Source organism: Chiloscyllium punctatum, chromosome 29 (assembly GCF_047496795.1).
Source record: "Chiloscyllium punctatum isolate Juve2018m chromosome 29, sChiPun1.3, whole genome shotgun sequence".
Lineage (NCBI taxonomy): Eukaryota > Metazoa > Chordata > Chondrichthyes > Orectolobiformes > Hemiscylliidae > Chiloscyllium > Chiloscyllium punctatum.
Window position 1 is genome coordinate 76,909,140 of NC_092767.1, and position 14,508 is coordinate 76,923,647.

Genomic DNA, 14,508 nt, shown 5'->3' on the forward strand with positions numbered 1-14,508 from the left:
GCGCCTGGAGGAAACCTACACAAGCACAGGGAGACCATCTCTGATAGCCCTCAGGAAAGCAGTGGTAAGCTCCACCTTGGACCATTGTAGTCCTTGGGAATATAGAGAGACCTACTGTGCTGTTAGGCAGGGGGTTCCAAGATTGTAACTCTGCAGTAGAGAAGGAATGGCGGCATAGTTACAAATCAGGCTGGTGTGTGGGGGTTGGAGAGAAACTTGTAGATGATGTTCCCCTGCATCTGCTATCTTTGCCCTTCTAAGTTATAGAGGTTGCAGGTTTGGAAGGTACTGTCGGAGGAGATTTGCAATGTACCATGTAGATATTATATACAGTACTGTGTGGTGAATAGTCAATGGTGAAGGTAGTACCATTGAAGCTGGAGGATGGGGACCCAATCAAGCTGTTACAGTTAGAGTCATGCAGCACTGAAACAGACCCTTCGGTCCAACTCGTCCACACCAATCAGACATCCCAATCTGATCCAATCCCATTTGGCCCATACATCTCAACCCTCCCTAGTCATGTACCCATCCAGATGACTTTTAATTGTTAGAATTGTACTAGCCTCCACCACTTCCTCTGGCAGCTCATTGCATACACAGTATCGTCTGGGTGAAAAAGCTACCCCTCAGCTCCCGTTTAAATCTTTCCTTTTTCACCTTAAACCTATTACCTGACAGGTTACATTCCGAGCAGCTTCACCATCTGTTCCCCTCACTCTCACTCTCTGCTCTGTCTACAGCATAAAAAACTACAATTTCCAGCCTCTGTCAGTTCTGACCAAGAGTTAGATCAGACTCCAAACTATTCCTGATGAAGAGCTTAGGCTCGAAATGTCGACTCTCCTGCTCCTCAGATGCTGCCTGACTGGCTGTGCTTTTCCAGCACCACACTTTTGACTCTGTGCTGCAGCATCTGCAGTCCTTTCTTTCTCCCAGACACTTGACATGAACCATTTCTCTCTCCATGCAATGTTTTTCCTGAATGGTGTCAAGATTCAAATAGGAACTGCACTCATCCAGATGAGCGTGGAATATTAAATCACACTCCTGACCTGTACCTTGTAGATGGTGGGCAGGCATTGGGTAAACTCAAGGTGAATTCTTTGTCACAACATTCCTCATTTCTGATTTGCTGTCATAGTGATGTGATAGTAATGGCTTTTCTGGGTGGTGTAATGTTGAACATTTCCTCCTACTGTAATATGTAGCTTCCTTTTATAGCTTTGGAGGTGCCGGTGTTGGACTGAGGTGTACTAAGTTTAAAAATCACAGGTTATAGTCCAACAGGCTTATGGGAAGCACTAGCTTTCGGAGCGGTGCTCCTTCATCAGGTGGTTGTGGAGTGTAAGATCCTAAGACACAGAACTTATAGCACAAGTTTACAGTGTGATGTAACTGAAATGATATATTGATAAAGACTTGGATTGTTTGAACTGAAACCAACATGGTCATTCTAAAAGATGAGAGACTTAACAAACAATTTGGGTCTTTTGCATGATAGTGAGCTGTTTGATTATCTTTAGGTGTCAGTTGAGGTATGACTCTCGGCCGAGGCATTGGGAGAACTCCCTTGCTTGTTGGAATCGTGGCATATGTCCTCTTGCACACATCCGAATCAACAGATAGGGCCTCTGTTTTCCAAATGAGATGTTAAAACGGCCTCTGATAAAGGAGTAGGGGGTGTTGTTGGATGATTATTGGCAGGAGGCCAGTCACGGGGATTAGCTTTTAAACCGTTCCTGGCAGTTTAGCCTCTGCGTAAATGATTTTCTGGGCTGTTTTCCATAGAGAGTTAAGCCACTGAACCAGAGAGAATCTCCACTTCAGTGACCTCCTTCAAGGAAGAGGCCAGGCAGCAGCAACCATTTGAGTGGAGCGAGCCATATTACTGAAATAAACCAAAACTTAGTTTGGTATGTTACATATTGTTACTGAATTGACCACTTGCACTAAAAATGCTGATGTCCTCACAAGAGGTGTGTACAAAACCTCTGCTGTACATTGCTGGCAGCTGAAGCTTAAAGGACAGCCTGCTCATCTCTGAGTCAAAAGATTTCAGATTGAGCACAGTTATAGTTAACCAAGGAAGTACTATATTCCCGAAGGTGCTCTGTTTTGAATGAAACTTTAAATTTGGAAGTTCTTTCTTTATCAGACGGCCCCAGAGCATTATTTGATTATTCTTCTAGTTCCTCAAATTGGTGTGTCTTCCCAGCTTTGGTTTTATCCTGTGTAATCTTCTTACAAGCTTTTATAAATTACCAATCTGTTGCCTTGTTCATTTAACCTTTCGTAGAACTGCTGAGTCTTGCAGCACAGAGGGTTCAATTCGGCCCGTAGTGGCCTGTGCTGGCTCTCGTTCCCATGCCATGTTCTGACTATCCTAGAATCCCTGCAGTGTGGAAACAGGCCCTTCAGCCCAACAAGTCCACACTGACCCTCCAAATAGTAATCCACCCAGACCCATTCCCTTACCCTATAATTACCCCTAATTAATGCATCCAACCTACACATCACTGAACACTATGGGACAATTTAGTATCGCCACTTCTCCTAAAGTGCACATCCTTTGATTGTGGGAGGAAACCCATGCAGACATGGGGGGGAGAGTGCAAACTCCACACAGGCAATCGCCAGAGGTTGGAAGTGAACCCAGGTCCCTGGCTCTGTGAGGCAGCAGTGTTAACCACTGAGCCATTATGCTTCCACCACCTTTCAGCATTCTAGAGTTTGACAACTCTGAGCTGAAAAAACTTCCCTAGTCTCTCTTTGAGATCTCTTCACCAGTGGGTTTTGAATCTAAGATCTCTGGTGACTTACCACTTGTCAAAAGGAATGATTTTTCTCCATGAAAGTTTTTCACCTTATAAAACATTTCCCTGCCCTTGGCCTATTAGTAGTTTAATGAATTCCTTAGAATGCACACTTAATCTCCTATGATGCCCAATTAGCTTGCCATTCTGTTCAATAACCTTGCCTGTGTGCTGTTTCTTTAATATTTCCCAACCTCAGCTCCTCTATTGCCCCCATCCGTGCTTCTGTCCATGTCTCTGTGTGATATCGTGCCAGATAGACCAGATAAGTACTGCAAACTATTCAACTGTCAGAGGCCTCACAGCTCATTCTGAATCTGATGCTTATGAATGCACACCTCTGTCATTAGTGGATAAAGAGCTGTAGGGATGTAAAGTGCAACACAGAGGCAAGAGAGGGCAGATTTGAGGGCCGAAGACTTTATTGATTTTTCACTTACTCTTCTGCTTTGAGGCCAGCGTGATCCTTTATTGTGATTCTGCGGAGCCAAGGTGACCCATCGCAGGTATGATGTGGAGATGCTGGAGTTGGACTGAGGAAGGAGCAGTGCTCCAAAAGCTTGAATTCAAATAAACCTGTTGCACTATGACCTGACGTCATTTGATTTTTGACGTTGCGGACAGGTGATGGAGGCAGACATTCTCATTTCTGTAGCTCACATACTACCCTAATCACTAGGGAATCCCTTTCACCCTTTCCTTCACCTACTTTAAATAGCAGTCTGTGTATTTGTATGAAATGTGTTACTTTGGCAGGCATACTTGTTTCAGCTTCTTTGAATTTAGAATGTGCTACAGTTTATTTTTAACCTGATAACACTGTTCCCCCTAGAGTCTAGAGATGCTTCCCTGTTCATGAATTCAGCCACTCCTGGCTGCTGTTCAGCGACTGAACTATGGAAATTTTGTTACACGCAGAGACTCCCTCAAGGTTTCTGCAGCTTGTAGATGCTTCACAGCATTATAAGTTCAGGTGGGGATTTGCTGAGGCCACTGTCATTGATTTACTTGGGGGAAAACCAGCCCAAAATTGATGATTTAATGTTCACAGTTCAAGAGCAGTCACTGCAAAACAAAAACAGAAAACATAGGCAGTGTTCAGCAGGTAGTTAGCTTTTCAGGTTGGTGACTTTTCATTAAAGACAAATTTATTTCGGAGAACTACAATTTCAAAGAGTAGCACGGTCAACAAATCTAAATAGTTGGACACAAGCCTTGCTATCTCAGGACTCATACCTTTTTTTTTAAAGAAGGTGAGTCTTAAAGCACTTTGGTGCAGAACATTGCTCTACTAGATTATCCACAAATGAAATAAATTATTTACAGCAAATGTTAACTTGAACAATAATTTGATTCACCGTGCAGGAAGTCACTTTTTAATGAGAATAATTGGGTGAGGTCCATAAATTGCTGAAGGTAGTGAAGTATTAATATTTTGACTTTTTTTTAACTGAAGTGACTTAGCAGATATACTTTACAATGGAATTAAGATTGACTCTTGTATTTATATTGCAAAGACTTGTCAGGTAGTGTATTCCTCTTGCATTGTTTGGAGTTCTGATCAGGTCATCGTGTTCAGTGGATTCTCTGCTCTGTGGGGCTCCTGTTACATAGTATGTATAGTGCAATAATTATAAGCCCTACAGGTCTACCTTGCCATTTATTCTCCATACTAGCTTCTCCTACCCTTCCCCATCACACCCAGTCAACATCTCTTCTTGTTTTCTCCCTCACATTTATTAAGTTTCCTCTTAAATATATCTGACCTTTTTACCCTCCATTTCTCCCTTTGTAATATAAAATGTTACTTGGATTGACTGCCTGCAGGTTGTGTTTTTCTTTTGAGAAAAATAGAATGTATCTGCAAATATAATTGTGCAAATGCAAATTCACTTCAATGTGTGTGTCCATGCATGTGAGGGAGGGAGTGAGTGTGGGCATGAGAGAGTGTGTTTGTGTGCATGCTTGGTAGAGTGTATGTGGCGGAGTACAAGCCTTTGAGAGGGTGTGTGGGGGTTGTATGTATGTGTGTCTGTGAGAACATGTGTATGAGAGGGGGGTCTGCATGGGTGTAAGAGTGTCTGTATATGTGCTTGTAGGTGTATAGTATAGTGGCGTCACCTGCAGTGTGCCAAGAATCCAAGGTCCTGGTTGATGCCATCCTCATGGGTACTGAACTTGGCTATCAGCCTCTGCTTGGCCATTCTGCATTGTTGCATATCCCTAAGTGCTTCTTGGAGGATATATGTGCTCTCTCAGACATACACACGCATATATTCCCCACGCTCTCACCCATTCACACAGCCTGTCTCAGGTCTATACTCTGTCACACTCATGCACACACTCTACCAAGCACACAAGCACATGCTCCCTCGCGCCCATTCACACTCATGTGCACACTCACATTCCCTCTCCCTCCCCCTGCGTGCACGCAAGTCTATGGAGTGAATTTGCCTTTCAGGCACATTCCATTTTGCTCAAAAAGCACAATCTGCAGACAGTCAATCTATGTAACATCTTCTATTTCCAAAGTAGGAATTTATAACCATGGGGAAACCTCAATCAACATGGGGAAACAGGTGCACTCTAATCTCACACCTTTAATACATTGTGCTGAGATGTCACCTTTTTGTATCAAACCTTCAGTTATCTCAAGAATGTGATTTAAAAGTAATTCCGGGATTTACATATTAATGAACTGAAACCTGCAACCCATTCTAAAAGATGAAAGACTTAACAGCAATCTAGGTTTGATCAATATATCGCTTCAGTTGCATGACACTGATCTTTTACTATAAATTCTGTGTGTTATGATCCTGCTCCACTGCTACCTGATGAAGGAGCAGCACTCTGAAAGCTAGTGCTTCCACATAAACCTGTTGGACTGTAACCTGGTGTTGTGTGATTTTCAATACAGTTTAAGAAAGCAGCTCACCAGTGTCTTCTACTAGACAGTTAGAGTGACAATAAATGCTTGCCTAGCCAAGACACCCATATCCCATGAATGAATTGGAAAAAAGAACACTTTTTTCTTGTGTTACCTGTTGGATTTATGCCTAATTTGGAAACCCCCGACATGTTGGCAGCATCTTAAGATATTGAACATAGAACAGTACAGCACAGTACAGGCCCTTCAGCCCTCCATATTGTGCTGTCTTTTTATCCTACTCTAAGATCAGACTAACCTAAGTACCCTTCATTGTACTATCTTCCATGTGCTGATCCAAGAATCGCTTAACTGTCCCTGATGTATCTGATTCTACTACCACTGCTGGCAGTGCGTTCCATGCATCCACCATGTAATCACATGCATCAAGTGATTACACAATCACTTGAAAATTATACCACCTCCTGATAGCTATTTCCGCAATAGACAGTAGGTGCAGGAGTAGGCCATTCTGTCCTTCGAGCCTGCACCGCCATTCAATATGATCATGGAAGATCATCCTTAATCAGTATCCTGTTCCTGCCTCATCTCCATAACCCTTGATTCCACAATCCTTGAGAGCTCTATCCAACTCTTTCTTAAATGAATCCAGAGACTGGGCCTCCACTGCCCTCTGGGGCAGAGCATTCCGCACAGCCACCACTCTCTGGGTGAAGAAGTTTCTCCTCATCTTTGTCCAAAATGGTCTACCCCATATTTTTAAGTTGTGTCCTCTGGTTCAGCGCTCACCCATCCAGCGGAAACATGTTTCCTGCCTCCAGAGTGTCCAATCCTTTAATAATCTTATATGTCTCAATCAGATCCCCTCTCAGTCTTCTAAACTCAAGGGTATACAAACCCAGTCGCTCCAGTCTTTCAGTGTAAGGTAAACCCGCCATTCCAGGAATTGACCTCGTGAACCTACGCTGCACTCCCTCAATAGCCAGAATGTCTTTCCTCAAATTTGGAGACCAGAACTGCACACAGTACTCCAGGTATGGTCTCACCAGGGGCCTGTACAGCTGCAGAAGCACCTCTTTGTTTCTATACTGAATCCCTCTTGTTATGGAGGCCAGCATGCTATTAGTCGCCTTCACTACCTGCTGTACCTGCATGCTTACCTTCATTGACTGGTGTACAAGAACACCCAGATCTCTCTGTACTGCCCCTTTACCTAAATTGATTCCATTTAGGTAGTAATCTGCCTTCCTCTTCTTGCCACTAAAATGGATAACCATACATTTACCCACATTAAACTGCATCTGCCATGCATCTGACCACTCACCTAACTTGTCCAGATCACCCTGTAATCTCCTAACATCCTCATCACATTTCACCCTGCCACCCAGCTTAGTATCATCAGCAAATTTGCTAATGTTATTGCTAATACCATCTTCTATATCATTAACATATATTGTAAAAAGCTGCGGTCCCAGTACTGGTCCCTGCGGTACCCCACTGGTCACTGCCTGCCATTCCGAAATGGAGCCATTTATCACTACTCTTTGTTTCCTATCAGCCAACCGACTTTCAATCCAAGTTAGTACTTTGCCCCCAATACCATGAGCCCTAACTTTGCTCACTAACCTCCTATGTGGGACTTTATCAAAAGCTTTCTGAAAGTCCAGGTAAACTACATCTACTGGATCTCCCTCATCCATCTTCAGAGTTACATCCTCAAAAAATTCAAGAAGATTAGTCAAGCATGATTTCCCCTTCATAAATCCATGCTGACTCTGGTCTATCCTGTTACTACTATCCAGATGTGTCATAATTTTATCCTTTATAATAGACTCCAGCATCTTTCCCACCACTGAGGTCAGACTAACTGGTCTATAATTTCCTGCTTTCTCTCTCCCACCTTTCTTAAAAAGTGGTATAACATTAGCCACCCTTCAATCCGCAGGAACTAATCCCGAATGTATCGACCTCTGAAAAATAATCACCAACGCATCCACGATTTCTCGAGCCACCTCCTTCAGTACCCTGGGATGTAGACCATCGGGCCCCGGGGACTTATCAACCTTCAGACCTAACAGTCTCTTCAACACCAATTCCTGGCAAATATAAATTTGCTTAAGTTCAGGTCCTTCAGACACTGTTACCTCAGGGAGATTGCTTGTGTCTTCCCCAGTGAACACTGATCTGAAGTACCAATTCAATTCTTCTGCCATTTCTTTGTTCCCTGTAATATATTCCCCTGTTTCTGTCTTCAGGGGCCCAATTTTAGTCTTAACCATTTTTTTGCCTTTCACATACCTAAAAAAACTTTTCCTATCCTCCTTTATATTTTTGGCCAGTTTACCTTAGTACCTCATTTTTTTCTCTGCATATTTCCTTCTTAGGAATCCTCTGTTGTTCTTTAAAAGCTTCCCAGTCCTCCATGTTCCCACTTATCTTTGCTATATTACACTTTTTCTCTTTTAACTTTATATGTTTCTTAACTTCCCTTGTCAGCCATGTCCACCCATGCTGCCTCCTAGGATCTTTCTTCCTTTTTGGAATGAACTGATCCTGCATCTTCTACATTATACGCAGAAATATCTGCCATTGTTCCTCCACTGTCATCCCTGCCAAGGTATTGCACCATTGAACTTTGGCTGACTCCTCCCTCATAACTCCATAGTTCCCTTTATTCAGCAGAAATATTGTCACTTCCGATTGTACCCTCTCCCTCTGAAATTGCAGATTGAAGCTTATTGTATTATGGTCACTACTTCCCAATGGCTCCTTCACTTCGAGGTCCCTGATCAATTCTGGTTCGTTGCACACAATACCAGATCCAGAATTGCCTTCTCCCTGGTAGGCTCCAGCACCAGCTGTTATAAGAATCCATTTCGGAGTCACTCCACAAAGTCTCTTGAGGTCCAATACCATCCTGATTCTCCCAGTCTACCTGCATGTTGAAATCCCCCATAACAACATCTTTGCGACAGGCCAATTTCAGCTCCTGATTCAACTTACATCCGACATCCAGACTACTGTTTGAGGGCCTATAGATAACTCCCAAGAGGGTCTTTTTACCCTTAGAATTTCTCAGCTCTATCTACACTGACTCTATATCCCCTGATTCTAGGTCCCCCTGCCCAAGGGACTGAATATCATCCCTTACCAACATGGCCACCCCACCCCCTCTGCCTGTCAATCTGTCCTTACGATAGCACACGTAGCCTTGAATATTCATTTCCCAGGCCCTGTCCACTTGAAGCCACGTCTCCGTTATCCCCACAACATCGTATCTGCCAATTTCCAAAAGAGCCTCAAGCTCATCCATCTTATTTCTAATGCTTTGTGCATTCATGTGTAGTATTTTTAATTTGTTACTGCCCTCACCCTTCCCATCAACTCCTATTTCACTCAACTTTACAGCATGATCCCTTTTTGAGTTTTCTGCCTCATTGATACAGTTGTCTTTCTTGACTTCCCTTGTTCTAACTTTCCCTTCAATTTCCTTCTTAAACATCCAGTTTGTTTCCCCCCCCCCAGCTACTTAGTTTAAACGTAGCTGTGTTGCAGTAGCAAACCTGCCTGCCAGAATGCTGGTCCCTCACCTATTAAGGTGCAAACCGTCTCTCGTATAATTTATGCTTACCACAAAAACATACCCCAGTGATCCAAGAATTTAAATCCTTGCTTCCTGCACCAGTTCCCCAACCACACATTCAAGTCCATTATCTCCCTGTTTCTGGCCTCACCAGCCCGAGGAACTGGAAGCAAACCGGAGATAACCACCCTGGACGTCCTGCTTTTCAGCCGCCTTCCCAATTCTCCGAAATCCCGCTGTAGTATGTTCCTCCTCTTCTTCCCGACATCATTTGTGCCGACATGTATCACCACCCCTGGCTCTTCACCTTCGTCCTTGAGGATTTCCTGCACTCTGTGATGTCTTTAACTCTGGCACCAGGAAGGAAACACACCATCCTTAAGGCCCACCTGCTGCCACAAAAACCCCGGTCAGTTCCTCTCACTATGGAGTCCCCCATTACCACGGCTCTGTGCGATGTCCGACTCTTCCACTCTGTCTCCACGCCAACTTTTGATTGACAGACCTGGTCACCTTGCGGACTGGCAGTGTCATCTGTCTGTAATGTTTCCAAAAGATTCAACTTGTTCCTGACAGGTACTTCCCCCGGGGTCTCTTGCACCTGGCTCCTCTCTGCCTTCCTCATCGTCTGCTCTCTTTTGCTCTTTTCTGGTATGGTCGGTGTAATAACCTCGCTGAAGGTCTTGTCCAGAAAGATCTCGTTCTCTCGGATGAGCCGAAGGTCCTCGAGTTCTTTCATCAGTGCTGCAATGTGCTCTGTCAGTAGCTGAACGTGCACACACTTTCCACACTTATAGGAGCCAGTCACACCAGAGTCGTTGACCTCCCACAGCAAGCACATAGTACACTGAACCAGCTTGGCAATGGGAAAAAGTCTCTGGCTAGCCTCTCTATCTTTGCCTCCCATCATCATGTACATCTCTATCAAGTCACTTCTCATCCTCCTTTGCTCCAATGAGAAAAGCTCCAGCTCCCTCAATCTTCATGACACCAACTCCTTCAATAATTTTGGAAGTCCTCTATTAGGTCACCTCTCAGCATTTGCTGTTTGTATGAAAGTCATCCCAGCCTGGTCAGACTTCGTGTTCCAATCTATCAATACCGTATTATGCTTGTAAATATTATTTTGCATTTTTTCCAGAGCTTCTGCATTCTCTGTAGTTATAGAGACCAGCTACTGTACATCCTGTCTGAGTGGCTTATTCAAGGTATGCAGGCAGTTTGCTTGCGTACAGGACATTTGCCATACCGAGGCAGTGCACAGTGGTTCAGATAAATTACTGAAGTCAGTGTTTGGTCTTTGTGATGTAGTTAATGTGGATCATGTGTTGTGTCTTTCCTTTATTGTGACCAAATCCCATTCAAAGTATCACTCTGTGTTTGCTGATTTATATTGACCCATGGCCTGGCAGACTTTAACAAATCTCATTCTTGTATCCAAGTCTCCCCATGACCATGCTTCCCCCCTTTCAATAACCTTCATCAACATACAGTCTGTTGAGTATTCCCAATGTTAATTGTTCCATTTGTTGGTAGCTATGCTTACAGCTAGCTGAACCCTAGGCTTTGGAATTCCCTCCCTAAACATCTGTGTCTTTTTTTTCTTGTAATAACGATCCTTAAAATCTTGAACCAATCTTTTGATCATTTGTCCTACTTTCTTGCGTGGTTTTGTTCCCAACGTCTGGGGATGCTCCTGTAAAGCAATTTGATACATTTTGTGATACTAAAGATGTTATATAAATGTTTATATTTGGTTGGGTGTGTTCACAGGTTATCACTGACTATCCCAGCATTTATTATTCATCCCTAATTATCCTAACGAATGTGTTGATGAGCTGTCTTCTTGAACTGCTACTATTCTTGGGATGTGCATTAACCCACTGCGCTGTTAGGGAGGAAGTTTGAGGTTTTTGACCTAGCTACAATGATGAAGCACCAATACGTTTCCAAGGCAGGGTGGTGTTTGGGTTCAGCAGGGATCTTGGAGATAGTGGTGTTCCCAAGCATTTGCTGCCCTTGTTCTTTGGAAGGCTAGGGATTGCAGGTCTGAAAGGTGATTATATTTGAGCTGTTGTTTGGGAAATTCCAACTCGGCAACTGAATATAGGGTGTGATCTAATCATGAGTCACAAAGGTTTTATAGCATTTAAGCACTTGACATACACAGTTAGCAGGTGCAACTTTTATTTTCGGAATGAATATCTGATGACCCCCCCCCCACCCCCAACACACATGCTGGGCCTGTTTAAAATGCCAGTATTGCCAGTTGCATCATTCCACCCTGTTTCTTCATAATGTTTGTGCTTATTTAGGTGCCACCTATGGCTATGCTGTTAGAATGTCTCTCAAGGTGTATGAGCAGAACTTCCCACATGTACCATGTACATCTTTCAGGGTGTCGTGAGACGCAACCATTTTAGAATGGGATCTTAATGGTGGGTGAGAGAGCAATTGGGAAAATGGATCCAAAAGGACATCTGCCTGCCTTTAATGCAGAAATTCTGAAGGCTTCTTGTTCGGATTCCAGTGGCCACATTACATTTTTTAATACTGTCCCAAGGATAAGTGTTATGTATTGTGGTACCCAAATATTTTGTTATGCTACCCTCTCTGTTGGGAGGCCCAAATAATGTAACTTCAATAATGGCTGCCTGCTTCCCTGCCTTTCCCCTCTGTTGATGAGAGTTAATGTTTCAAGTCCAACGTGAATCTCTTCCTCAGAACTGGAGACATAGGGAAAATGGTGGGTTTTATACTTTTTAGATGGACACGGCAGATGTTGCTGCCTTGATGCCTTTGTCACTTGAAGAAGAAAGTGAATTTGTTCTGAGACGCTATGGAAGCTCAAGGCAAGCTACTGCGTGTTCGTGTCAGAGGCAGAGTTGGAGGACCCACTTCTGGAATGCCCCAAGAGGAGCTACAAAAAACCAGTACAAGTCTTCTGATTCCGAGGGGGAGGAATGTTGTGATTTTAATGAGGTCAGCCAGATGGACCTCATTGCAGGAGTTCCCTGATTGGGGCTATCAATGTGGTGCAATCGGGAGCCCTGGCTGTCCGATTATAAACAGGAGTATCAGAAATTCTAATCACTCAAAGCTGGCTCTGAGGGAACTTGATCAGTGTTAAGGACTGTCCAATTGTAAATAAAGGGTGACTTAGTGACGGAATACCAGCTTCTGTGGAGTTATTTCAGTGGTGAGCAGCAAGTGGAACAGAGGGGAAGGTTGGATGGTAAGAGAAATCAAAGATCACACTTAGATTGAAATTGGTTTACTCAATCCTGATGAAGGGCTTATGCCCAAAACATCAACTTTCCCGCTTCTTGGATGCTGCCTGACCTGCTGTGCTTTTCCAGTACCACAGACTCTGATCTCCAGCATCTGCAGTCCTCACTTTCTCCATTGGTTAACTCAGGACAAACCAAGGATTAAGCTGGAAATCTCTATGCAATATATAACTCAGTTGTTTATCATTTGCTCCCCATCTCTAACTACCTTCAACTTATTCTTTAAACTGTCAATGCCTTTTCCTTCCATCCTCCTTCCCTACTACATTCAATGGTATATGGCAGTTGCACCTTAACCCTAAGTTACAGGCCTCCATCCTCCACTGCATTCTCTTCTTTTTCAGATTCTTGTTTTTAAAACTCTCCTCTGGTTAACAGATTTGGCTGTCCTACATCTTCCACCCTTTAGCCAGGCATCTATTTGTCTTGTGCCTTAGTGAGTGCCGTGGGACGTTTTTCTATATTTAAAAGCTCCATTAAAAATACAAGTTGTTGGACTACCCTGCTCAGGGATTTCTTCAAAATTCCCACAAGTATTTAATTGGATTTTGTTTGACTCTTCCTGGTACACAAATTAGATGTTCACTCAGTTCTGTTCAGTACCAATTCTATATTATATTAATGGTTTGTGTATTTCTTACAATATCCTGTGCCTTGCTTCACATTGTGACTATTGTGTTTGTCCTCCTTTAAATGAAAAGAAGCTTGAGACCAAGGTGACTGGCTATTTATGCGAAGTACATGTAAAAATGTTGCTTATGCTGGTGATGAAACCTAATTATGGAGGTTTTTTTGAAATTAAACTAATATTCTCTCAAAAATGTCCTTACCAAATTAACATTTATCCCCCTCCCCTGTGAGTATAGATTCCATTTTCCAATCCTATCCGCTACTTATACATGAGCTTGGGCATTTTGTGGATTGCACAAGTTGACCATTGTGGGCATCACAGCTGAACATTGCTTTCTTTCTCTCTGGCCAGCACTCATGCACTCACAGGTCTCATGGTAGTGTGGCTGGATATCTCTTTCGTCTTATTCTGTGCCTTAAATGCAAGGGCACACAGGCTCTGTGAAAGGAGGCCATTTGGCCCGTCATGTCAGAACTGTTCTGTATCAGTAACATAAATTCTTATTAAACATCGAAAGCCTCTGCAAACATCGGTTGAAAGTCATAGTACAATACAAATTATAATTTTCGCGAATATGTTGTATAGGGCCAATAATTATATATTATATAGGGCCATCTTAGCTGCTGTTGCTTATTACAGCTAGAATACGGCAACTCTTTCATCATCATGTGACATCTCCAAAAATTATCCAGCCATTTATTCCTAACCCTATGCTCTTTCTACTTACCCTGTTAATATTTATTTTCAAATATTTTCAAATATTTAAAAAAAGTTCGACTTTGTTCCCACTACTGTTTCTGTTCTGAAATCCCATATCATAGCAACCACGTTACATGGAAAGAAGTCTCAAAATTTCTAATCTTTAACAAACATCAATTGACGGGGCATTCTTTGCATTAATTCCATGGCTTTGAATTACACCATCACTGAAGTTCTGACTTTGTGGTCTGAGTTGATTTCAGGAGTGGCATGAAACTTCCTTCTCTGGTTGTAGTGTATGTTTCAAACAATACATTCTCAATCTGCACTTTGAAATACTGAAATTGAAATTATATCTCACTGTTCAATCATATTGCAGCTTGAAGGTTAGTGAAACTAATTTTCTTATGACATTATTGCAAAGTTAACTCTTAACATGTGGCAGAAAAGCTGAATTCTGTGCTGCAATACATTGTTCATCTTTCTGTACAGAATAACTTGGCTCATGTAAATGTCTTTAATGTGAACAACGTATATCTGATATTTCTGTTTGTACATTTTCTTTCTAAAATGGGTTTTACTGGTTAAAGGCAAACAAACTA

General features: G+C 42.8%; 1 protein-coding gene across 7 annotated transcripts in view; it reads left to right on the forward strand.

Moving 5' to 3' along the window:
* Positions 1-14,508, forward strand: part of pak4 (p21 protein (Cdc42/Rac)-activated kinase 4) — a 136,946-nt gene that overhangs the window by 70,065 nt on the left and 52,373 nt on the right. The window lies entirely within an intron of this gene.